The 24612-nt window shown below is 48.6% G+C and overlaps 1 protein-coding gene across 1 annotated transcript in view; it reads right to left on the bottom strand.

Moving 5' to 3' along the window:
- SLC8A2 (solute carrier family 8 member A2) overlaps positions 1-23992 on the bottom strand; it is a 122359-nt gene extending 98367 nt beyond the window's left edge. The window contains exon 1 of the mRNA XM_053397737.1: positions 23858-23992. The gene's annotated coding sequence lies outside the window, so the exon portion shown is untranslated. The remainder of the gene's footprint in view (positions 1-23857) is intronic.
- Positions 23993-24612: the final 620 nt, after the last annotated feature.

Genomic DNA, 24612 nt, shown 5'->3' with positions numbered 1-24612 from the left:
ACTGTACACAAATTCAACGAGAGGCACAAGCTTGCTTTTGCTGGGTAATCGCATTTATATTCGGTCAGATTTGAGACAAACAAACTCTCATCTCCTCGTCAACACAAAAAAGCCATTCTCTTTCCTGATCTTCCATATTTGTCATAGTTGAAAAGCCCTGTTCACAACAATACACCATGCAGAACTGCAGAGGAATAGCTCTTGAAGAGAGGCTTGGATACTGTTTCTAGTTGTATATCCAAAAATAGTTACTTTGATGCTATACTAGGTAAAGGTAAAAGGTAAAGGACACCTGGACGGTTAAGTCCATTCAAAGGCGACTATGGGGTTGCAGCGCTCATCTCACTTTCCGGCCGAGGGAGCCAGCGTTTGTCCACCAACAGCTTTCCGGATCATGTGACTAGCATGATTAACCTGCTTCTGGCACAAAGGAACACCATAACAGAAACCAGAGCGCATGGAAATGCCGTTTACCTTCCCGCCGCAGCTGTACCTATTTATCTACATGCACTGGCGTGCTTTCGAACTGCTAGGTTGGCAGGAGTTGGGACCAAGCAACGGGAGCTCACCCTGTCGCGGGGATTCGAACCGCCGACTTTCTGATTGGCAAGCCCAAGAGGCTCAGTGGTTCAGACCACAGGGCCATCCACGTCCAAGCGCTTTAAAATCTATAAAAAAACTTCAAATATGGACAGGAGGGTGAGGATATATGCAAATCAACATCACGCCGTCCAGTTTTAAGTTGGTGGCGTTTTTCTTTCGTTTTCTTTCTCCTTTTTTTCTGGAGCTTGGAATTTGGGGGAGGTAGAATTGAAGGCAAGAGGCAAGCCATAGAGGACTGAGCTGGCGTAGGAGCAGCTTGCAGACAGGAACTGGAGGAGGAAAGAGGCAGATGACCTGCGTCATCCTCCGTCCCAAAAAAAGAGCCTTTCTCAGCAGCGATAAGGACTAGAAACTTGAAAAACAAAATCTCACAATGAGCCCAGGAAACAAGCAGACAGGAAATAAGGGCTTTGCCCTGCAAGGCGGCCCACAATAGATATTTTAAATAAACAAATAATCCATAACAGAAGTGGGATGGGCCTTCCCTACAAAGCTTTTTCTGAAAGTCTCCACAGTGAAATGTTGCTGGACTCGGATCTGGTATCACCTGTTATTGGACCATGAGCTTGTAACTTACAAATGGAGCTGCGCTTGGTGTTTTTCACCACCTTGATATTCCTAATAATAATAATAATAATAATAATAATAAAATTTTATTTATATCCCACCCTCCCCAGCCAAAACAGTTAACAACAGTAAAAATAGCACAATTTACATAAAATCACAGCCAATTAATTAAAATACATTCTAAAATCAATTCAGAATCAAATTAATGGCAACCATTGGGCTAGAGTTCTGTGAGGATTACCAAAGGAGGGGGTCAGGCTGTGCCCTGGCCAAAGGCCTGGTGGAACAGCTCTGTCTTGCAGGCCCTGCAGAAAGATGTCAAGTCCCGCAGGGCCCTAGTCTCTTGGGACAGAGCGTTCCACCAGATCGGGACCACCGCCGAAAAAGCCCTGGCTCTGGTTGAGGCCAGTCTAACCTCCCTGTGGCCCGGGATCTCCAAGATGTTTTTGTTTGAATCCGGTAAGGTCCTCCGTGGGGCATACCAGGAGAGGCGGTCCAGTAGGTACGAGGGTCCTAGGCTGTATAGGGCTTTAAAGGTTAAAACCAGCTCCTTAAACCTGATCCTGTACTCCACCGGGAGCCAGTGCAGCTGGTATAGCACCGGGTGAATGTGATCCTGCGGCAAGGATCCCATAGACTTCCCATTGAGAGAGATGCTCTGGTATTCCCCACTTGAGAATCTCTTCCCCTTTGTAATGTGGGAATTTGGCTGAAATATCCTGCCTCCTCCTCCCTCATTGTTGACATCCAGGAAGAAGTTTAAAACAATCCTTTTTACCAGGGCATTTAGTGGCTGGGAAAGACTATCTGTGCCCAGCAACCCTGGCATTCGCTGCGGGGATATGTTTTTAAATATGCTTTCATGGAATTGGGAGGGACCCCCAAGGGTCATCTAGTCCAACCCCCTGCAATGCCGGGATATTTTGCCTGACATGGTTCTCGAACTCAGGGCCCTGAGATTAAGAGTCTCACGCTCTACCATCCGAGCCAACCCAGCTTTGTTTTATTTTTTAATTGTATCATCTTAATGCTTCGTTCTTTGCCGCCCTGGGCTCCTTTGGAAAGGTGGGGTGGAAATTTAATTAATAAATCGGCAAAGCGGGAAAGTGAGACCTGAATGAGCCTCAGGATTCCTGCCTGATTCATAGCTACGGATCGTCACAGAAATGACTTGCGTTCTACAGCTCCAGGACCAAGAAAGAAAAGCAAGTAGGCAGCTGGGATGGCTCAGTTGGTACAGCACGGGACTCTTAATCTCAAGGTCACAGGTTCGAAACCCATGTTGGGCAAAAGATTCCTGCATTGCAGAGGGTTGGACTAGATGGCCTTTGTGGTCTTTTCCAACTCTACAATTCTGTGATCTCCAGTGCTGACATGCTCCCAAGAAGAGGGAAACCAGGGCTCTACTTCCAAGGCAAACATTCCTGTAATTAACGTAATAGCCTCATTAACTGTATCTGGGCGAAACACCAATTATTGCATCCGGGAGGCTCATTCTAGCAGAGGACAACAATGGGGCTCTATTCAGATCTCTCCCCCTTTTCCGATTGAGGGTTTGGCGCTCCTTAATAGCTGCTTTAAGCTGCCTTTGTGACTAACACACACACACACACATATACACAAAAGCATGGTTTGTTCAGCAGCAGGAACCCAGATGGTTGCGTTGCAATGTTTTCGCTGCAGCAGAGGCCGACTTGGAGAAAGGGCTCGGGGAAGGTCCCTGGGCAACCCGCCAGACGCCTTTCCGTGCCGCTAAAGTGGAGGCAGGACAATCGGATGTGGGAAAGGGAGAGCAGCCCGGCCTCCCACTTCCTCTGAAGAAAAACAAATCGCTCACACTGAGCAGCTGTGCTAAAATCAGAGGCTTTGTAGAGACAGGCAGAATCCGATTGGCTCCCCTCTGTCACCTGACAGCTTTGCACTCCAAGGTGCAGTACCACCCACTGGCCAGCTCCACTGGTGGCGCTATAGTTCAGCAGTGAGCAGGACAGCATCTCCTTCTTATGGTGGGGCCAGGGAGGAGGGCCACAGCCCAATGACAGGACGCTTGCTTGGCATGCAGAAGGCCCAAGGTTACCTCCAGGCGGGGTTGGCAGAGCGACTTGCCTGGTGCTGATCCAGCGTGCAGCAGCTCTGGGGGAGGAAAGGCAAATTCCATCCTATGGATCATTGGGAAAGGAACTGGAAACAAAATGTCTGATACCATAATGCCATTATACAGTAGTACCTCAGGTTACATACGCTTCAGGTTACGGACTCCATTAACCCAGAAATGGTGCTTCAGGTTAAGAACTTTGCTTCAGGATGAGAACAGAAATCGTGGTCTGGCGGCACGGCAGCAGCAGGAGGCCCCATTAGCTAAAGTGGTGCTTCAGGTTAAGAACAGTTTCAGGTTAAGAACGGACCTCCAGAACGAATTAAGTACTTAACCCGAGGTACCACTGTATAGATCTACGGTGCGGCTGCATTTGGAACACAGTTCTGGTTGCCTCGCCTCAAAATGGGTATCGAAGAGTTGGAAAAGGGCAACAAAAATGGTCAAACGCAGGGGTCAGCAAACTTTTTCAGCAGGGGGGCGGTCCACTGTCCCTCAGAGCTTGGGGGGGGCGGACTATATTTTGAAAACAATAATGAACGAATTCCTATGCCCCACAAATAACCCAGAGATGCATTTTAAATAAAAGCACGCATTCTACTCATGTAAAAACATGCTGATTCCCAGACTGTCCGCGGGCCGGATTGAGAAGGCGATTGGGCCGGATCCAGAGCCCAGGCCGTAGTTTGCCTACCCATTATAAAGACCAGGCCCAGCCGTCTGAGAAACAGTTTCTATCCAAATGTGATTTTGGTTTTAAACGCAGTGTAAGGTAGTCTCTATGGGAATGTATTGTATTTAATTGTGGGGTATCAGAGTTTTTAGGGGGTTAACCAGGCTAGGATAGCTGGGATAGCAGGCTTGTTGGTTTTTGAATGTCTGATGTAGATATTTTCAATTTCGTTGTTCTGTATGGGACAATGACAATAAAGATTATTGTATTGTATGATCAAAGGGATCTTACGAGGAAAAGTTACAGCATTTGGGCCTTTTTAGGCGCCTGATTTGGTACCTCTGGCCTGAACCTTCAGGCAGTTCTGGGGAACCAATCACACCCCACTTCCTGCCCTAAGCAAACTCCCCTGGCATGAGGTTGAGCAACTAGTCACTGTGGAAAATTCCAGAACAGTTCTAATCTTTCTTTTTTTTTAATGGGCTCTTCCTCTCGTCCATCTGCTGCAGCTACCACACACTAGGTAAAGGTAAAGGGACCCCTGACCATTAGGTCCAGTCGTGGCCAACTCTGGGTTTGCGGCACTCATCTCGCTTTATTGGCCGAGGGAGCTGACGTACAGCTTCCGGGTCCTGTGGCCAGCATGACTAAACCGCTTCTGGCGAACCAGAGCAGCGCACAGAAACACTGTTTACCTTCCCACCGGAGTGGTACCTACGTGCTTTCGAACTGCTAGGTTGGCAGGAGCAGGGACCGAGCAACGGGAGCTCACCACGTCGCGGGGATTCGAACCGCCGACCTTCTGATCGACAAGTCCTAGGCTCTGTGGTTTAACCAACAGTGCCACCCGCGTACCATACCACACACTACCTTTCCTCATTTTGGCTCTCACGTTTCACCGTGTGAGTGAAAGCATTCTGATTTCAGGGGGGGAGCGAAACACCAGTGGGTGGCAAGGCCCCCTTTTAATATTTTTGATGCTCATGACAGTAACACACCAGAAGCGAAGTAGTGTTTTGTCCCTGGTGTGCCCTACGTTTAAGTCCCGCTTAATGACAACCAGCCCTCACAAACTAATCCACAGTTACGAAACAGTCAGCTGGGAAATCTACCACTGGAAGCTTTCTGTCATTCCCGAAGTAAAGTCTGCAGATCTAAGGTGACATGCAATGATAGTCGTACCCAGACCACTGAAGTAAGTCAAGTCTATTGGCTTCATTGGGTCTTCTCTGAGTATGGCTTAGCTGGATATCACACAATGTTTGAAGCCGAATGCTTTTAATGTATTATTCTGGGGCTTCACGGTTCAATCAATTAATCTGGGCAATTCCACTGCTTTATTCCAATGAGCCTAAGGGTCTTAGTTCATTGCTGGATTAACATCCCAAACAGTTTTATAGTCTGCTGGTTTATGTTGTTGTTGTTTAGTTGTTTAGTCGTGTCCGACTCTTCGTGACCCCCTGGACCAGAGCACGCCAGGCACTCCTGTCTTCCACTGCCTCCCGCAGTTTGGTCAGACTCATGTTGGTAGTTTCGAGAACACTGTCCCACCATCTCGTCCTCTGTCGTCCCCTTCTCCTTGTGCCCTCCATCTTCCCCAACATCAGGGTCTTTTCCAGGGAGTCTTCTCTTCTCATGAAGTGGCCAAAGTATTGGAGCCTCAGCTTCAGGATCTGTCCTTCCAGTGAGCACTTAGGGCTGATTTCCTTCAGAATGGAGAGGTTGGATCTTCTTGCAGTCCATGGGACTCTCAAGAGTCTCCTCCAGCACCATAATTCAAAAGCATCAATTCTTTGGCGATCGGCCTTCTTTATGGTCCAGCTCTCACTTCCATACATCACTACTGGGAAAACCAGAGCTTGAACTATACGGACCTTTGTCGGCAAGGTGTACACTTAAGGGAAAAATAAAAGATTTGTCCACACTTAGAAAAACACCCCCGAGATGTTTTCAAGCCACCTAAAAAACACTTAATAGATGATATAGCCCAAAAACAAGCTCTTCGTCGTCCCCCCCAGGAGCTGCAAGGAGGCATCTTCATTGATGTTTCCCATCATGGACACTTATTTAATTTTAATAATTGATCAATTAAAAGCCAGGCAGTTAATCTATTAAAAGAAAACCCCTGTTTGACAGCCTTAGTTAATTTGTTTTACGCATTGTTTCCCAGCGGAGGCCACCCATCACGGCGTTGGCTCTCAGCTAAGCAGACTTCTGCCTCGAGAAATATGGTTGGTCTTAAAGGCGCCACTGAGCTAAACCGGCCCTAGCAGGAGGCAGAATGAGGCAGTGGCCTCAGGTGGCAGATGCCACTGGGTGGTGGTAGGGTTTGCTGCATGGACAGAACTGGGAGAGCTGCATGGCCTGTCCTGAGCCCCCTAAATTAGCTTGCCGACCTCAGGTGTGGTACAGAATGAGGTCCCATCACCAGCACTCAAGAGAGACTGAGCTGCTATTGAGGTAAGATTCTGTAGGTGAAAATGGGATGCCATTTTGTCTTTCACCTCAGGCAGCAAAATATATTGGGTCATCCCTTTGCTAGAATGTAAGAAGAGACCTGATAAGCTCAACAGCATTCTCACCACCATGATACACAGGCATACAGTGTCCAAAGGTGGAATAATAATAATAATAATAATAATAATAATAATAATAATAATGCCCTGCCCATCTGACTGGGTTGCCCCAGCCACTCTGGGTAGCTTCCAACAAAAACAAAAATAAAAAAACCAGTAAGAAATAGCCATCCTGATAGCTCCCTCCGTGACTTTGTCTTTTCCTCTTTTAAAACCATACAAGTTGGCAGCCCTCATGAACTCTTGCAGGACAAAGATCATAGAAAGCTGCTTTAGATGGAGTCAGGCCACTGGTTGATTGAGCTCTGTACTGTCTAGGCTGACTGGCCAATGCACCCATACACTTCATGTGACCAATCTTGGGTATAAACAACATTGCATGCAACCCCAAAGAATGCATGCTCTGGTTATCTCCCGCTTGGACTATTGCAATGCGCTCTACGTGGGGCTACCTTTGAAGGTGACCCGGAAACTGCAACTATTCCAGAATGCAGCAGCTAGATTGGGAGCAGCCGCTGAGACCACATAACACCGGTCTTGAAAGACCTACATTGGCTCCCAGGACGTTTCCGAGCACAATTCAAAGTGTTGGTGCTGACCTTGAAAGCCCTAAACGGCCTCAAAGGCCCAGTATACCTGAAGGAGCATCTCCACCCCCATCGTTCTGCCCGGACACTGAGGTCCAGCGCCAAGGGCCTTCTGGAGGTTCCCTCACTGCGAGAAGTCAAGTTACAGGGAACCAGGCAGAGGGCCTTCTCGGTGGTGGCACCCGCCCTGTGGAACGCCCTCCCATCAGATGTCAAAGAGAACAACAACTACCAGACTTTTGGAAGACATCTGAAGGCAGCCCTTTTTAGGGAAGCTTTTAATGCTTGACGGACTATTGTATTTTAATATTTTGTTGGAAGCCGCCCAGAGTGGCTGGGGAAACCCAGCCAGATGGGTGGGGTATAAATAATAAATTATGATTATTATTACTGTTGTTGTTGTTGTTAAAGGTGCTGAGAGTTATTAAGAGACCCTCTGCTTCACTCACAGAGCTATAGTTCCCAGAGTTTCCTGGGGAGAAGGATAGCTTGCTAAAAGCACCCAGGGAACTGTAGCTCCCTAACTGGGTCTCCGAAAAACTCTCAGCACCCTTGACCAACTTCAGTTCCCACAATTCTTTGGGAGGAGCCGTGACTGTTTAAAGTGGCGCGATACTGCTTTAAATGCACAGCGCAGTTCCCTGGTTTGTAAAGCAGCCGCTGTGCTGCATATTCTCCCTAGTACACACCAGATATATATATATTGCCACCAGGTGCTCTCCAGCTAAGGGATTTTCATATTAGCACAAAGAAACGGTGCACAATCTGCTGGTGTCATGTTTGAATTTTCCACGAAGAGGGCTTTCCCAGGGGTATACTCTGCCGTCTCCTAAGAACAGCACAGTTTCAGCCGCATATGGCTAGATTCCCTCTCCAATGAGGAGAGGAAGGAAAATACTCCCCTGCATCCACAATTTAGAGGTATACTGCCTTGGGACATGGAAGCTTCTCTTTTAGCTGCCATGGTTATTCTCCATCAATTTTTATTATTTATTGATTTGTTTGTTTGTTTGTTTGTTTGTTTGTTTGTTTGTTTATACCCCACCATTCCTGGTTCAGAAAACCGGGCTCAGGGCGGCTAACAACAAATTTAAAACACTTAATTGATGCAACAAAAACAGCATAAAATACAGTATAAAACGTGAATAACAATAAATTCAGAATTCAAAAATCAATTTAGGGGGGAAATCCATCCAATAAACATTAGATGATCACCGGGGCTAGCTGGCTAAATTAGTTCTATTTGGGCCGGCGAGGAGACCAGGGGAGAATTAGCTGTGGGATCCCAGAGCGGGTAATCTTCATAAAAAGGGGAAAGGGAGGGAAGGAAGGGGAATAAAAGATCAGGCTAAGTTCAAGTTGAAAGCCAGGCGGAATAGCTCTGTCTTACAGGCCCTGAGGAAGGAGGTTAAATCCTGCAGGGCCCTGGTCTCATGGGACAGAGCATTCTACCAGGTCAGAGCCATCACTGTTTGCCTGCTGTTGTTGTTGTTTTTAAAAAAACTTAAGATAGATATACCTATACGTTTAATTCAATTTTTCTAAATAGATGCTGATAGGGCTAAAATTAAAAGTGCGAATTTGCAAAGTGATTGTGCCAGGGCGAAGGAAAGATCCTGCCTTTATGGTGGGGGCATGGCGGGGGCTAGTCATCTTTATCAGAGCTGTGGATTTTTCCATGGCAAAGTGGGATACCCTCCAAGATTTCTCTGATGAAAATAGGGACATCGTGGGTGGCGCTGTGGGTAAAAGCCTCAGCGCCTAGGGCTTGCCGATCGAAAGGTCGGCGGTTCGAATCCCCGCGGCGGGGTGCGCTCCCGTTGCTCGGTCCCAGCGCCTGCCAACCTAGCAGTTCGAAAGCACCCCCGGGTGCAAGTAGATAAATAGGGACCGCTTACCAGCGGGAAGGTAAACGGCGTTCCGTGTGCTGCGCTGGCTCGCCAGATGCAGCTTTGTCACGCTGGCCCCGTGACCCGGAAGTGTCTCCGGACAGCGCTGGCCCCCGGCCTCTTGAGTGAGATGGGCGCACAACCCTAGAGTCTGTCAAGACTGGCCCGTACGGGCAGGGGTACCTTTACCTTTACCTTTATTCTACATCAGGAAGCTTCTCCACATTTGATCTCGCTGCACACATAGACATCATATACGAATATATATATACACCTGCCACCTTGAGCCAATCACAACCTCTCTGCCAAATCTACCTTGCAAGGTTGTTGTAAAGAAAATTTGTGCAAGGGAAGGCATCGTGCGCAACGCCTTTAACAGATAAATGGAATGGAATAAGATTTTAGTGGTAAGCTGTCTTGAGCCCCTGTCAGGGGAAAAGGCAGGATGTAACAACAGCAACAGCAACAACAATAGAAACTGTGAGAATGATCTGGTACAAACCAGAGAGTAAATCCTATTCAACACAGTGGAACTCAGTTCTGAGTAAAAATGATTAGTATTGCAGTGTAAGGCTGCACAGTCTTTACCCAGTTACCTGGGAGTAATCTCCACTGAATACACACACAGACACAGAAACCACTTTTAATTGTTCTCCGAGACAAGGAAGGGATGGAAAGCGGGACATTCCAGTTTCAGTTCAGAGACTGGAATGGCTTCTGTAATTCCGGGACTGTCCCTGGAAAACAGGGGTACTTGGAAGGTATTAAGTGGTCCTGTGGTTTGCTAGAACAAGATGTCAAATTTGTTCTCTAAGTCATGGGTAGGCAAACTAAGACCCCGGGGGCCAGATACGGCCCAATCGCCTTCTCAATCCGGCCTGCGGACGGTCCACGAATCCACGTGTTTTTACATGAGTAGAATGCGTGCTTTTATTTAAAATGCATCTCTGGGTTGTTTTGGGGGCATAGGAATTCGTTCATCCCCCCCAATATATATATATATATAGTCGCGCCCCCCACAAGGTCTGAGGGACAGTGGACCGGCCCCCTGCTGAAAAAGTTTGCTGACCCCTGCTCTAAGTCCTTGCCAGTTCATAACAGAGTGTGTGTGTGTGTGTGTGTGTGTGTGTGTGTTAGCAAATGCAACATATCTAAAAGCCTTACGTAAATAAACAGGACAAGCTTGGAGTTTGTGCAAAGCACCATGTGGAGAGCATGTGATCTGCATGCAGAAGGTCCCATGTTTGATCCCCAGCAGGTAAGACTGAGAGACAACTCTCTCTGCGATCTCTCTGGAGATCCACTGCCAGCCAGTGCAGCAAATACTGGAGTTATTTTCTATTCTAAATGGGATCCCCTATCAAGGCAGCCCCATCAACCTCTCCCTATTTTCCTCTGTCCCTGCTTGCTTTCATTTTCCTAATACATAAACCCACCCCCACAACATTTCTCCAGTGAAAATAGGGATGTTCTATTCCATAATCAAAGGGACGTGGGTGGCACTGTGGGTTAAACCACAGAGCCTGGGACTTGCCGATCAGAAGGTCGGCGGTTCGAATCCCCGCGACGGGGTGAGCTCCCATTGCTCGATCCCTGCTCCTGCCAACATAGCAGTTCGAAAGCACCTCAAAGTGCAAGTAGATAAATAGGTACTGCTCCAGCGGGAAGGTAAACGGCGTTTCCGTGCACTGCTCTGGTTCACCAGAAGCGGCTTAGTCATGCTGGCCACATGACCCGGAAGCTGTATGCTGGCTCCCTCGGCCAGTAAAGCGAGATGAGCGCCGCAACCCCAGAGTCAGCCACGATTGGACCTAATGGTCAGGGGTCCCTTTACCTTTACCTTTATTCCATAATCATAATGATTTCACTGTTTTTACCCTGCCCATCTGGGCAGCTCCTAACATATATAAAAAATATAATAAAATAATTTTTTAAAAACACTTCCCTAGGCAGGGTTGCCTTCAGATGCCTTGGGGATCAGAAAACTCCATACCCTCCAACGTCCTGCCATATACCCTCCAGTATTTCTCCTGTGAAAATAGGGACGTCCTAAGGAAAAGCGGGACATTCTGTGATCGGATCAGAAATCGGGACAGCTTCTGTAAATCCAGAGCTGTCCCTGGAAAAAAGGGATACTTGGGTCGGTCTGCTAATGCTCCAAATATATGCAGTGACTACATTATTACATGAGCACTGTTCCACAGCATTTGATATTTTCATTTACATACACTCAGTCGAAATAAGATGGGCTTATGAAGCAATTCTATATCCTCCCACCACGCTGACGAAGAATTCTACGAAACAGTAGTCACTGTTCAGCGCTGGACATCATATTTGCCGAATACACAAAGCTTCACAGCTTGTCTTTCATCCTACAAAGTCTGGTCCCTTGCTTCATTTATAGATTTTCAGAGACTTTGAAACGAAAGATTTCCTTTTGGACTTGTTATGGTTTGAAGGAATTCTATAAAGATTGTCTATTGCATATGTACATGTGGTCATCGTGTTGCCTAGACATTGCTGACCAAAATATATGCTAAGCAGTATTATTATTATTACTAGTGGCAGCAATAGTACTAGAAGGAGAGCGCCCAATTTGCAGTTCAGTCCAAAGTGCTCTGCTCTCCTCACGGCAAGCTTGTGTCCTGGTGGGCTTCCTCGTTTGCAGACGGACGCCTCTCCCAAGCCCCTGCCTTTGACAGTGGGATTCCCTGCATCTTCTATTCCTTCTCCATCTTCTGTTGCTGCTGCATGGCCAGCAGGGTGAATCCTCCCCTAATGAACCTGCCCGTCACGTATGTAGAACGAAGCATCGATCTGACAAGAGAATCACTCCCGGCACTGCCAGAAGAAAAGAGCGAGGAACCTGGAAAATCCATCACGATTAGAATCTGCAAGGGAAACAGCTCTGCGGCGGGCGAGCCCCGCCTGACCAGGGAATCCTGGCTCAATTAGGGGGACCCCCTTTCTGGGGGACTCCACAGCACCCTTGGCTTTGCTTTTCTTTCTCTCAACAAGCATTTAAAGCATGCTTTTCCCCCACCCCAAAAGAATCCTGGGAACTGTAGTTTGTTGAGGGTGCTAGGGAATCATTTGTTGTTTAGTCGTTTAGTCGTGTCGACTCTTCGTGACCCCCTGGACCAGAGCACGACAGGCACTTCAGTCTTCCACTGCCTCCCGCAGTTTGGTCAAACTCATGCTGGTAGCTTCAAGAACACTATCCAACCATCTGGTCCTCTGTCGTCCCCTTCTCCTTGTGCCCTCCATCTTTCCCAGCATCAGGGTCTTTTCTAGGGAGTCTTCTCTTCTCATGAGGTGGCCAAAGTCTTGGAGCCTCAGCTTCACGATCTGTCATTCCAGTGAGCACTCAGGGCTGGTTTCCTTAAGAATGGATAGGTTTGTTCTTCTTGCAGTCCATGGGACTCTCAAGGGTCTCCTCCAGCACCAGAATTCGAAAGCATCAATTCTTCGGCGATACTACGGTTCCCAGAATTATTTGAATGTGCTTTAAATGTGTAGATGGCAGGGTCCCTTCCATCCGTACAATTATCTGATTCTATGCAGCCTTTCTAAACACAGAAGGATCAGGCTGGTCTTTTAAAAAAGACAGGATATATCCACGCGATGCGAGATCCATCGAGCACTGGCACCAGCCGTGAAATTTTATATATTTCCTTGCTACTCCCATTTTATTAGTCACCCAATAAATAAATAAAAGATATATATTCCAGGCGACAGGCAATGATAGCGTGGAAGAAAATTAAACACGCAATGAAGTCGGCAACTCAAACAAGAAAACCAATAAAATCCAAGCCAGCAAAGAATTCAGCAATAAAATATCTAGCCCAACATGCAACAAACACCTGGGACTCTCAGCCCATCAGCAACCGATTCTGCAAATCCATCAGCAGAGCGCAGCCACACGCACCCCAGAATAGCTGGAAACCGACCAATCACCATCAATGTGCAGAGAACAAACCAACATCATCTAAATAAATAACTAAACCGGGTGGTCAAAGGTCTTAAAAGGCCTGGGGTGATTTATTTCACCAAGTATTCACTTGGCACTGAAAATGTGTTTAAAATAGGCACCAGGAGTGTCTCTCTCGGGAGAGCATTCGTCAGGTGGTGGTAATACTCAGAAGAGGGCCTCTGTAGATTACGGGGTGGGTAACCTGTGGCCTGCCAGATGCTGTTAGACTACAACTCCCATCATTCCTCTCTCCAACGGCCATGCCGGTGTTCTTTAGGTCAGCCTTTCGCCACTTGAGCCCAGTTCTGGACTACAGTTCCCATGAGGCCTCAGCCAGCAGCACGGCTGTAGACCAACCAGGGATGGGGAACCCTTTTCAACAGGGGGACACATTCTATTCTGGGGAAAATTCCAGGGGCCACATGCCAGGTGAAATATACTCGGAGTTGAGAGTGGATTTCATGCTCTTTATTCAGCTCATAGTGGTGAGGAGGAATGGAAGTTCCCCCAGAATGTCTGCTATATATACACTATTTCCACAATGGGCCCCACGTGATTGGCTAATTCCAGGATTCACCTGTAGGCCAATCAGGTTGCAGATTCACTTCCACCTGGAGCTGGATTGGGTGGCTCCTGTGGACCAATCAGACTGCTGCATTCTGAATCCTATTGTTCTAGGACCAATCAAACTGCTGCATTCTGAATCCTATTGTTCTAGGACCAATCAGACTGCTGCCTTTTGGATCCTATTCAACTCAGTACATAACACCAGGTCAGAGGTCAAAGTGGGTGGGAAGCTGAAGCAAAGTTTACCTAGTTTGCACACAGAGAGACACACTTAACTGTGCAAAAATACCCTTAACTGAGTAAAAAATGAAGAGGCATTGTCAGAGGTCATGGACAAATTCCAGCCGGGCAAAACCAATGAAGGTTGGTGCAGAGCAGGGCTGGTGGGGGTATGGTTAGGAAAGGGGTGTCCCAGGGGCCAGATAAGAGTTTGCAGCCACAATCAGCCTACAGTTCTAAGCCTCCTCACCTCGCCACACATTTTCTTCTTGATGTTTTTGGCAGTGATTGCAAGCTGCCAGGGCTGCAGCTTCTATTGAGATTTGCTCCTGGAGCCCAGAAGACACAGCTCCCGGGGTTTATGGATTATTATTATTAATAATAATAATAATAATAATAATTTAATAATAATTTAATAATAATGATAATGATAATGATGATAATAATAATTTATTATTTATACCCCACTCATCTGGCTGAGTTTCCCCAGCCACTCTGGGCGGCTCCCAATCGAGTGTTAAAAACAAGACAGCATTAAATATTAAAAACTTCCCTAAACAGGGCTGCCTTGTCTTTTAAAGATAAGATAGCGGCTTATTTCCTTCACTGCTGAAGAGAGGGCGTTCCACAGGGCAGGCGCCACCACCGAGAAGGCCCTCTGTCTGGTTCCCTGTAGCCTCACTTCTCGCAATGAGGGAACCGCCAGAAGGCCCTCGGCGCTGGATCTCAGTGTCCGGGCTGAACGATGGGGGTGGAGACGCTCCTTCAGGTATACAGGGCCGAGGCCGTTTAGGGCTTTAAAGGTCAGCACCAACACTCTGAATTGTGCTTGGAAATGTACTGGATAAAGGAGAATTACCAAGCTCTACAGCATTGTCCAGTGGAAAGAGAACAGCTTACCCAGCGAACCACGTTCCATTTCAGAAAAGGAGGCAGGGGGAGATTAACGCACATTTGACTCACAACAAAGGGGTGGGGGGCGAGGGAGGGGGTAAATTAGGCAAAATTAAATGGATCTTTTTCTCGCTAATTCACAGACTGGCGTCCAAAGGGGATTGCGAATCAGCAGAGCCTCATTAGAGAGGTGCGCAGTGTAATACCTTCTAACTCAGCAGGGTGTTGTTACACGTTTGGAGAAACAGACACATTTTCATGGCCACCCTGTGCTTTGCCACGCTGTGCCCTGCAAACCTGTGTCCCAGGATCGCTTGCAAAATGGCACAGAGGATGTCAGATTCCAAGGCGCAGGACATAGGCTGCTGGCGTCAGCCTCCCTAAAATCCAGAGCTTAAACCCTAAAGTCCCTAAAAACTCCCTAAAACCCTAAAGTCCATTGCTTCGATTTTTGCACTCTTGTATGCAAGCCTGCGAGGGACGCGGGTGGCGCTGTCAGTTTGGATGACACTTGTAGGTCTCTTCCAAAACTGGAAGAGACAGTTGCAATCCTATGTAAGCAACTGTAGAATCAATAAGAGGATACCAGCTCAACCAGTTTCTTTGTTAAGGTAGTGGCCTTAGCCAGCCAAGTACACCCATTTACATATCCAAAGAGGTTGCCCTGTTGCCATAGAGACAAGCAAGGGAAACTTCCCTTATCCACTTGGAAGCGACATCACCTTGTAAGGTAGAAGAACCATAGCCAGAGCTTAATGTTTGAGTTTTGGCTACTGCTGGAAGCTGAGGGCACAGAGTTGTGTTTTGCTTTGTGCTGGACCCAAAGTGGTAGCTTGGGGCTTCCCTGGCAACTGAGTTGGGAGGCAAGATCTGTTGCAGTGTCAATGCTGTGAGCCCCTCCCATCCTATGCTCAGGTTGTATACCTGTGTAAATAAAACCCTATATCCTAAAGATACCACAGTGTCCATTGACCTTCATTCCAAGTTAGCTGAACCCTAGGTAAGTGTAGGCAATGCTGAGATTGAGGTGCACACAACAATGCTCTGAGATTGAGGTGCACACAACATTGGTGTCAGAAGTGGGGGGTTGTGTTTGCTGGAGGAGGAACTGGCAGTGAGGTGTGCCTGAGTTAAGATGGAGAGACAGAGAAATGTGCTGCTCTCTGCCAGACTCAAAGCTGTGGCTTGGGACTTCCCTGGAAACTTAATAGGGAAGCAAGAACTGTTGGAAGGTTGCTGCTGTGATCCTCTTCATCCTATGTAAGCGCCAGAACCCCAGAGTCTCTCAATGCTCAGAAACTGGGGTGCACACAACAATATAAAACGAGGGGACTTCAGAGCCAAATAACAAGAGACGTTCCATATTCCACTTCTCCAGCATTGACAGAGGGAGGGAGTCCAGATTTCCAAGAGGGAAACTTCCCTCTTTCCTTCTTTTTCACCTGAGCTTCCTGGTCTCTGCTTCCACTGAGGAAGGTGGCAAATTGGATCAGAGACTGCAAGGCAACGGTGGCCATAAACCTTTCTCAGGTTGCGACTGACCCTGCCAGTTCCGAGGTACTTCATTAGCAGCAACTGGGAGAGAAACTGGGGGGGAATCGCAAAAGCATGATTAAGGAAGCCTCAGGCATTGACGCAGGAGGGGAGATTAAGAGAGCGTGGTATTTATAGCTTGGGGAAATGGGTGATGAGCCTTGGAGTGGCAGCACAAAATATTACATGGGTGCAAGGTGGATAGAGGATCACCTCTCTCTTGCTTCCCTCCCCCCCCTCCTATGGGCTGCAGGAGGGGGAGGCACGAAAGAGATTTATTTCACGCCTCCTCTGAGGCAACTCTCACACATACGCATCTGCTGTTCAGTAGCAGATTGTGACTTGTTACTAGGACATGTGGTGTATCAGATTTGGATTTTGGCAGGAGAAATCTCGCACGCAGCATGGGTCGCTCTTCCGCGTTTGGCATGTGCCTGCCATGCGGAGCCAAATGTGCTAGGTGCCTGCCTGCATGTGCTCTTACCTCTGAGCATGGACAGAGATGAACATAATTCCCATTAGAATTCCCACCCCCAAACCCAATTCATTGCACACTTATTTCAAGAGTCTCCTGGGAATGTTTAAGAAAAGACCTCCTTCTACCGGTCCACATATTGTATCACAGTGTGGTACGTTGGCTTGACAGCCACGGACAGAAAGTCTCTACAGAGGGTGGTGAACACAGCACATGATATCATGGGCTGTCCCCTGAGCCCGCTAGATGACATCGCAAGGGACCGTTGCCTTAGGAGAGCGAGAGAAATTCTCAGGGACGATTCACACCCTGGCCAGCACCTCTTTAATCTTCTACCCTCGGGCAGGAGATATAGAAGTATAATCAGTCGTACCAACAGGCTAAAAAAACAGTTTCTATCCGTGGGCTGTTAGGCTGCTGAACGGAAAATAATATAGTGCAACTGACTTTCGGTGTTGGTGTGTTGTGCGACAAGCACACAGAGTGCAATGAGATTGAGTGTTTGTGTGTGGGGAGGGAGACTCGGTTAATTTCATTGTACACAGGCTGTACATTGACAATAAAGTTACAGTGGATGCTCGGGTTGCGAACATGATCCGTGCGGGATGCACGTTCGCAACCCACAACGTTCGGAACCTGTGTCTGCGCACATGCAGGTTGTGATTCGGTGCTTCTGCGCATGCGCAAAGGGTGATTTAGCATGTCTGCACATGCGCAACAGCAAGAAACCTGGAAGTAACCTGTTCCGGTACTTCCGGGTTTCGGCAGTCCTCAACCCGAGAAAATGCAACCTGAAGCGGCTGTAACCTGAGGTATGACTGTATTATTATAAAAAGTCACGTACTGGATCTAGCCCGTTTGTAGCAGTCATCCATCCAGGTACTCACAAACAGGGTTTTAAAAGGTCGACCTGGTATAGTGCTCTTGAATATGGAGGCTCCATTTCACTTCCATAGCTGGCAGCTGCTTCAACAAATTTGTCCGATCGTTTTTCAGAGCCACTGCAGCTGATGGGTCATAAATATGCCTCATGGAGTGTGCTCCTTAAACTGACAACGCATTTTCCAGCTGATATGACTGGCACTCCTGTGAAAGCCCTTGCTGATCTCTGGAACATCTCATTGGCTAGGGTCGTTGCCCCCTGAGTGCCCTCTTCCACTTCGTGGAGCCAGTTTGGCTTTCTGATATACTAGAGCTTAGGCTGATCGCCGAAGAATTGATGCTTTTGAATTATGGTGCTGGAGAAGACTCTTGAGAGTCCCATGGACTGCAAGAAGATCAAACCTCTCCATTCTTAAGGAAATCAGCCCTGAGTGCTCACTGGAAGGACGGATCGTGAAGCTGAGGCTCCAAGACTTTGGCCACCTCATGAGAAGAGAAGACTCCCTGGAAAAGACCCTGGTGTTGGGCAAGATGGAGGGCACAAGGAGAAGGGGGCGACAGAGGACGAGATGGTTGGACAGTGTTCTCGAAGCTACAAACATGAGCTTGACCAAACTGCGGGAGGCAGTGGAGGACAGAAGTGCCTGGCGTGCTCTGGTCCGGGGGTCACGAAGAGGCGGACACGACTAAACGACTAAACAACAACAAGAGCTTACAGTGAGGAAACAAGCTGGGAGACAGCTCAGACGCGAGTGGAGGGAAGCTCGGGTGTAATGCAACTGCGCAGTGTTGAGGGCTCATCGTCGAGCCTACCTAGTGGCAGCGAAGGCAGCAAAGAAGGAAAAGAGTGTGCTCTCGATGTGCTGTCCGGTAGAGCTTTTCCAGGTGGTGTGGGGTCTCTTACGGTCTGGCCCAAAGGTAGAACCAAGAGTAGTTCACTGCAACTCGTTTTCAAAGCGTTTTGAGGGCAAAACCCTCAACATTTTGCAAGAGGGGCTGGTTCCTGCCTGCATGAAGGAGGCCATGGCAGAATCACTCCTCAAGAAACCCTCCCTGGATTTGGAAAATCAAAGTTGACAATCTTCCCTTCTTGGGCAAGGTTCTTGAAGAAGAAGAAGAAGAGTTTGGATTTGATATCCCGCTTTATCACTACCCTAAGGAGTCTCAAAGTGGCTAACAATCTCCTTTCCCTTCCTCCCCCACAAACTCTGTGAGGTGAGTGGGGCTGAGAGACTTCAGAGAAGTGTGACTGGCCCAAGGTCACCCAGCAGCTGCATGTGGAGGAGTGGGGAATTGAACCCGGTTCACCAGATTACGTGTCTACCGCTCTTAACCACTACACCACACTGGCTGAGTGGGTGACTGAGCGGGTGGTCGTGGACCAGATCCAGGCACTCTTGGAGGAAACTGATTTTCTAGATGCATTTCAGTCGGGTGTACAGGCCTGGTTTGGGCATGGAAACTGCTTTGGTATGATGATCTCTGTCGGGAGAGAGAGAGGTGGAATGTGTTGCTATAAATTCTCCTTGACCTCTCAGCGGCTTTCATTACCATCAACCGTGGTCTCCTTCTAGAGTGGCTGTCTGAGTTGGGGGTGGCAGCGCTTTGCAGTGGTTCTGGTCCTATTTGAATGATCGTTTCCAGAGGGTGATGCTTTGGCCCCATGGAGCCTTCAATGTGGGGCTACTCATGGTTCAATTTTATCCCCTATGCTGTTTAACATCTACATGAAACCACTGAGTGGGGTTATCTAGAGGTCTGGAGTCTGTTGTCAGTAATAAGCTGATGACACACAGCTCCAGTTTTCCTTTACATCTTCAGGTTTGGCAGTGGATGTGCTGGACCATTGTCTTGCCTTGATAATGACCTGGATGGGAACCAAAAAACTGAAGCTCAATCCAGATAAGGCTGAGGCACTGTTAGTGGGAAGTTCCATAGACCGGACGGCTGGGAGGTTGCCTGCTCTTGATGGGGTTCCACTGCCTCTGAAGGACCTGGTAGCATGGGGGGCACTTCTGAATTTTTTGCTGTTGCTTGAGTCTCAAGTGGTCTCAGTGGCGCAGAGTACCATCCATCAGCTTTGGCTGGTGCCCAACTGTGCCCCTCTCTGGACAGGGATAGTTTGCCTTCTGTCATCTACACTCTAGGTTAGATTACTGCAACATGTTATACGTAGGGCTGCCTCTGAAGACAGTTCAGAAACTAGGCTGCTATGAAGTATAATTTTTATTTTCTTTTTGAAAAAACACTTTTTAAAAAACGGATCTGGTGCACATGGTTGCATTGTTTTGTGCTATATGGTTGCATGACAGCCATATTTTCATAGAGGGGATGGAGAGAGCAAAATCATTAGAAGTCAACATTTTACTCTAGAGCTTACTGAACTTTTTGCCCCATCAATTATTTCAAATAAAAGGTAAAGGTAGCCCTGACCATGAGGTCCAGTCACAGACGACTCTGGAGTTGCCCGCTCATCTCGCTCTATAGGCCGAGGGAGCTGGCGTTTGTCCGCAGACAGTTTTTCTGGGTCATGTGGCCAGGATGGCTAAGCCTCTTCTGGCGAAACCAGAGCAGTACATGGAAATGCTGTTTACCTTCCTGCCGCAGTGATACCTATTTATCTACTTGCATGTTGACATGCTTTCGAACTGCTAGGTCACCAGGAGCAGGGACCGAGCAACGGGAGCTCACCCCGTGGCGGGGATTCAAACCGCCGACCTTCTGATCAGCAAGTCCTAGGCTCTGTGGTTTAGACCATAGTGCCACCTGTGTCCCTTATTATTTCGAATAGTGGAACACAACTCTGGCTCGTGCAGAATTAGGATTAGAGAGATCGTCCAGAAGCCCATGTCCTCTGCACTTCAACTCTGCCCAGTTCCTAGCCCTGTGTGTTTGCCCTCCCCATCATTGCTGCTGCCTCCAAGGTAGCTTGGTTTTCTCCCAGTTGTGGAATAAAAATGGCACTGCAAGGAACGGTGGCAGTTTGACACCTGTCATGGCTGCAAGAGTGAATTGCGGCCCAAATGAATGTTTGCAAGGATGATTGGCAGCTAGAATTAGCAGTAGCCCTCTGATTCATAGTCTATTTCTGACATGGCCCTCGGTGCTGAATAAGAGTCATTCCTCCCCCCCCACCCCAATAAAACATACACCTTGTCACACGTATGGACCCACAAATGTCTCCTAGGCTTTGAGCAGCGTCCCAGGACCCGCTGGTACAATCATGCAACCTCAACATGTGCTTTTTAGTTTAGAAAGACAAGCAACAAGTAACTGCCTGCTGTTTAAGAGGAGTGTGGAATGTTGAACAGAAATCCCAGTTAAAGCAGATGGTTCTCCTTCCTGCCCATCACCACCAAAATTATTCCTTTGCCTCCACCAGCGGCGTTACGGGTGCAAATTCAAGAGGTGTAGTTTTCCCCCCTCGACCGATGAAATGCAGTAGATCTACCTGGTGAATTTTTGGTACATGCACTGCTATAACCTGCCTGGTACGCGCAACACACATCTCCAGTCAATGCACAGGTTTGAATAAAATATTAACAGACACCTTAAAAGATGAAAAGTAGGCTGACACATTCTGCCTGCCATCAACGGCTTGTTAGGGAGAGAGATAAAATAGTCTTACTGCACCTCTAGGAGATGTTGTAATAAATTATTTTCACTGGTATCCTGCCCTTCCTCAAGAGGCACCTTCACAACAACCCTGTGAGGGAGCTCTGTACCATCACCCAAATACTAGATCTTGCAAGCTGATCTGACTCCTGGTGAGTTTCACAGCAGAGCTAAGATTTGAACCGGGATCAGATGCCCACAGCTTTCATCATTCTCTTGTGCTTAACCTGGAGGAGGGAACTTACACCCAAGCTTTTCTGAACCAGCCATCTCAACATCTAGATTCTAAACACGGAGCAAGAAATAAGCAGGATCGATCAAAAGAGGGGAAAGGAATCCTCTCCCTATTGTGCCCATTGTGCAGATGGGGAAACTGAGCAAGGCAAGGAGCAGAACATCATGGGGCTGGGCATTGGCGGGGTCTCCTGCTCTGCCAATAAGACCACCACCCCAACAATAATAACATTAACACACACACACAACTGCACAGAGCCCCTCAGAAGGCTAGAGGCCTCCAGCCACCTTCTCTGACTCTCTCAGATTCAGGGATCTCCTAGCTGCAGCCTTTCTCCACCTGTGGGTCCCCAGATGTTGTTGAACTACAACTCCCATCACCCCTCTCTAGCAAGGCCAGAGCTCAGGGATGATGGGAGTTGTAGTCCAACAACATCTGGGGACCCACAGGTTGAGAACTGCTGTAAGTGAAAGCCACTCAGTCAGCCAACCCAGATCTTGCATCCAGCAACCGAAACCATGACACCACCAGACACAATAGTTACAAGCGCTATAATAAGAACAAGTTTGCGTCCAGTTCCTTTCAGCCCCCCAACTCCCCCAGCGCTTGGTCTACCCTACAAGACAACTCACGAGATTGGCAAAATGGGTGCGGGGCTGGAATTGGCATGCCAGGGCCATGAGACAAGCCAAGAGGTGTGCGTTATTATTAGTAGTAGTAGTATCATTATATATCATCCTCTCCATCTCAAACAAATATCTCCTAGGGAGACAGTCCTTGCCAGGGGACATCCCAGGATGATGGACTTTGCTTCCCACAAGTTGCCTCCGAGTTGGGTTTGGGAGAAGGTGGGAAATAGAGCAGGCAAAAAAATATGTCACATCTGGAGATGCACTGCACAGCACAGCAGAGCATCAAATCCATACCCACTTTGAGGCACCTACACGTCTCACTTCCATCATTTGGAAAGTCCCTCCCCCCCTTCTTAATGTGGGGAGGGAGTTGAGGAGGAAAAGTCCCCCTGATTTTGGGATCCGGGCAGATGCTTATTTGATGTGAATTGTTTTCTGGGGAGGGGGAAATCTCCTCTCGTCTCCCAGGTTTGGAATCTGAAACATATAAACATCTGATGGTTTTCAGGGTGTGTTGAGACACTTATTGCTCAATATGGTTGCTGAACCAGAGAGGAAAGGGGTTTGCTCCTCTCGGAACTGCAGGGCTTCAGGTCCCACGAACTACTTTTGGCCAGGCGAAAATTCACTTTGTTTATGTGCAGGATCCAGCCTCCTCTCCCAACCCGGCGCTGGTTTCTCTTAGTCCAGGATGTGGCCATTGTGGAGCCCAAATCACTTCAGACTGAACTAGACTGAACCGGGGAGTGAGGACGCACACGCGCCTATCCCACTCTGTCAGAGTATATTGAACGGCAATCAGAAATAATTCTTATTTATCTTTTTTTTTTTAATTAAAAAAAGTTTGGGGGTGGAGGAGTGGGTAACGCATGCATGTCTCTGCAAAAGCGAGGTGGCGGCGGCGGCGAATTATCTTCTGAGATCCTTCAAAACTGAAGGTGGTTGTCTATAGCAACTGTCCTAGCTAGAAAGATATGTGAGATGGGGGACGTAAAGAAGGATGGAGGGAAAATGTGTGGGATGGATATTTTTTTAAAAAATAAAAAATCATAATATTATTGAGAATTCAATTACAGAAAGGAGTCTTGGTACAAGATTTTTAATTGTGTTTTGTTTTTTTTAAAGGCGGGTCGGGATCTTGACACCATGGTCCCAGATTTTTATTTTTTAAAGTGAGTAGGAATTTTGGAGCTGGGTTTTCATTTCTTTTCATATAGATTTTTCATAGCGGGTGGAGGAATTAATCACACCTCGACGCCGTATTTTAACTAAGCACAGCTAAAACGGCACATATTTCCTGGGCGAGGCAAAGAGGTCTCTCTCTCCATCTCTCTTTACCCCAATGGTGTCAACACAACCGGGTCTACAATTGGTAGGTGGTGGGGAATGCCCTCAGGAGGCCGGAGCCTCGCGGCCCCCACCCGCCCCCGAGGGGGCTATCATGTGGCGATCGCTGACCGGCACCAGGTTGTGGCTCAAATCGGCGCGCGGTGCCCGGAGAGGAAGGAACGGGAAGGGACCCGAGAGTCAGCGGCGATGAAGAGCGACAGAGAGAGTAAGAAGTAAACGGGAGCAGAGAGGGAGGGAAGGCTCAAGGCAGCCCGTGGTCCCGATCCTGATCGACAGCGGATCACCCAGCGACCCAGAAGCTCCCCAACACACACTACTCCCCCGCCATCGGATCAATCCAAGCAGGAAAAGGGGATTTGGGTAGGTGGGTGGCGGGGAGGAAATGAAGGAACAGGAACCCCTCTCTCTGTTACCCCGACACGCACACACACGCACACACGATCCTCTGCCCCGCGAGCGGAAAAGGACCCCCCACGTCGCCCCAGCACCTACCTTCCTCTGCGCCTCCTCTCAGAGACACCCCACAGCTGTGGCTGAGCCAAGCCGGTCAGTTCCTCGCCATGGTCTTTCTCTCGCGCTCTCTGCCCGCCCCCCTCCTCCCCACGTTGCTCTTCAGCAGGGCTGGGCGCCGTGCCTAACACGAGGGGGTGGCGGTGGAAGCCCGAGAGCCCCCAGATCCTGGTCGCTGCCCCCACCAGCCAGAGAGTGTCCCTTCCTCGGAGCCAGAGACGAGAGAGAGATGGAGAGCGAGCCCGCCTCTGGTGAAAGGAGGAGGAGAGAAGGGGAGGGGCAGCGCTGGTGCGGGGTGGGGTGGGTTGAGGTTGTGGGAAGAGAGAAATGAGCCCTCAAGACCCACAGAAAGAAGCTATGGGGCGGGAGAGGGGGTGCAAGGAAACCCCCGCCACCACCAGGAAAGGGAAGGGGTGCAACTCTACTCAAGCTGGGTGGTGGTTAGCTGAGCCCACGTTGCCAGAGAGTGTGGCCGAGGCGTGAGAGCTGCGTGGAAGAACGCCAAGTCTGCTGCTTCGCCATGCCCGGATCGGGTCCAGGTTTCTGCTCAAGGCGGCCCAAGCCACCCACCCACTCGAGCAGCCGGGCAGCTCCCTTCGCCCCCAGCAAATCAGTACCACGGTGAGTCTGGACAGAGAATAGCCATTTCAGCACCAGGAAACGGTGGACAGCTCCCCAGACCGGACAGCGCATCCAATGTATTTGGGGAAGGGGGCGTTGAAGAGAGAGGGCGCGAC

This window comes from Podarcis raffonei, chromosome 8 (assembly GCF_027172205.1).
Source record: "Podarcis raffonei isolate rPodRaf1 chromosome 8, rPodRaf1.pri, whole genome shotgun sequence".
Classification (NCBI taxonomy): Eukaryota; Metazoa; Chordata; class Lepidosauria; order Squamata; family Lacertidae; genus Podarcis; species Podarcis raffonei.
This window is presented reverse-complemented; position numbering and strand designations above follow the sequence as displayed.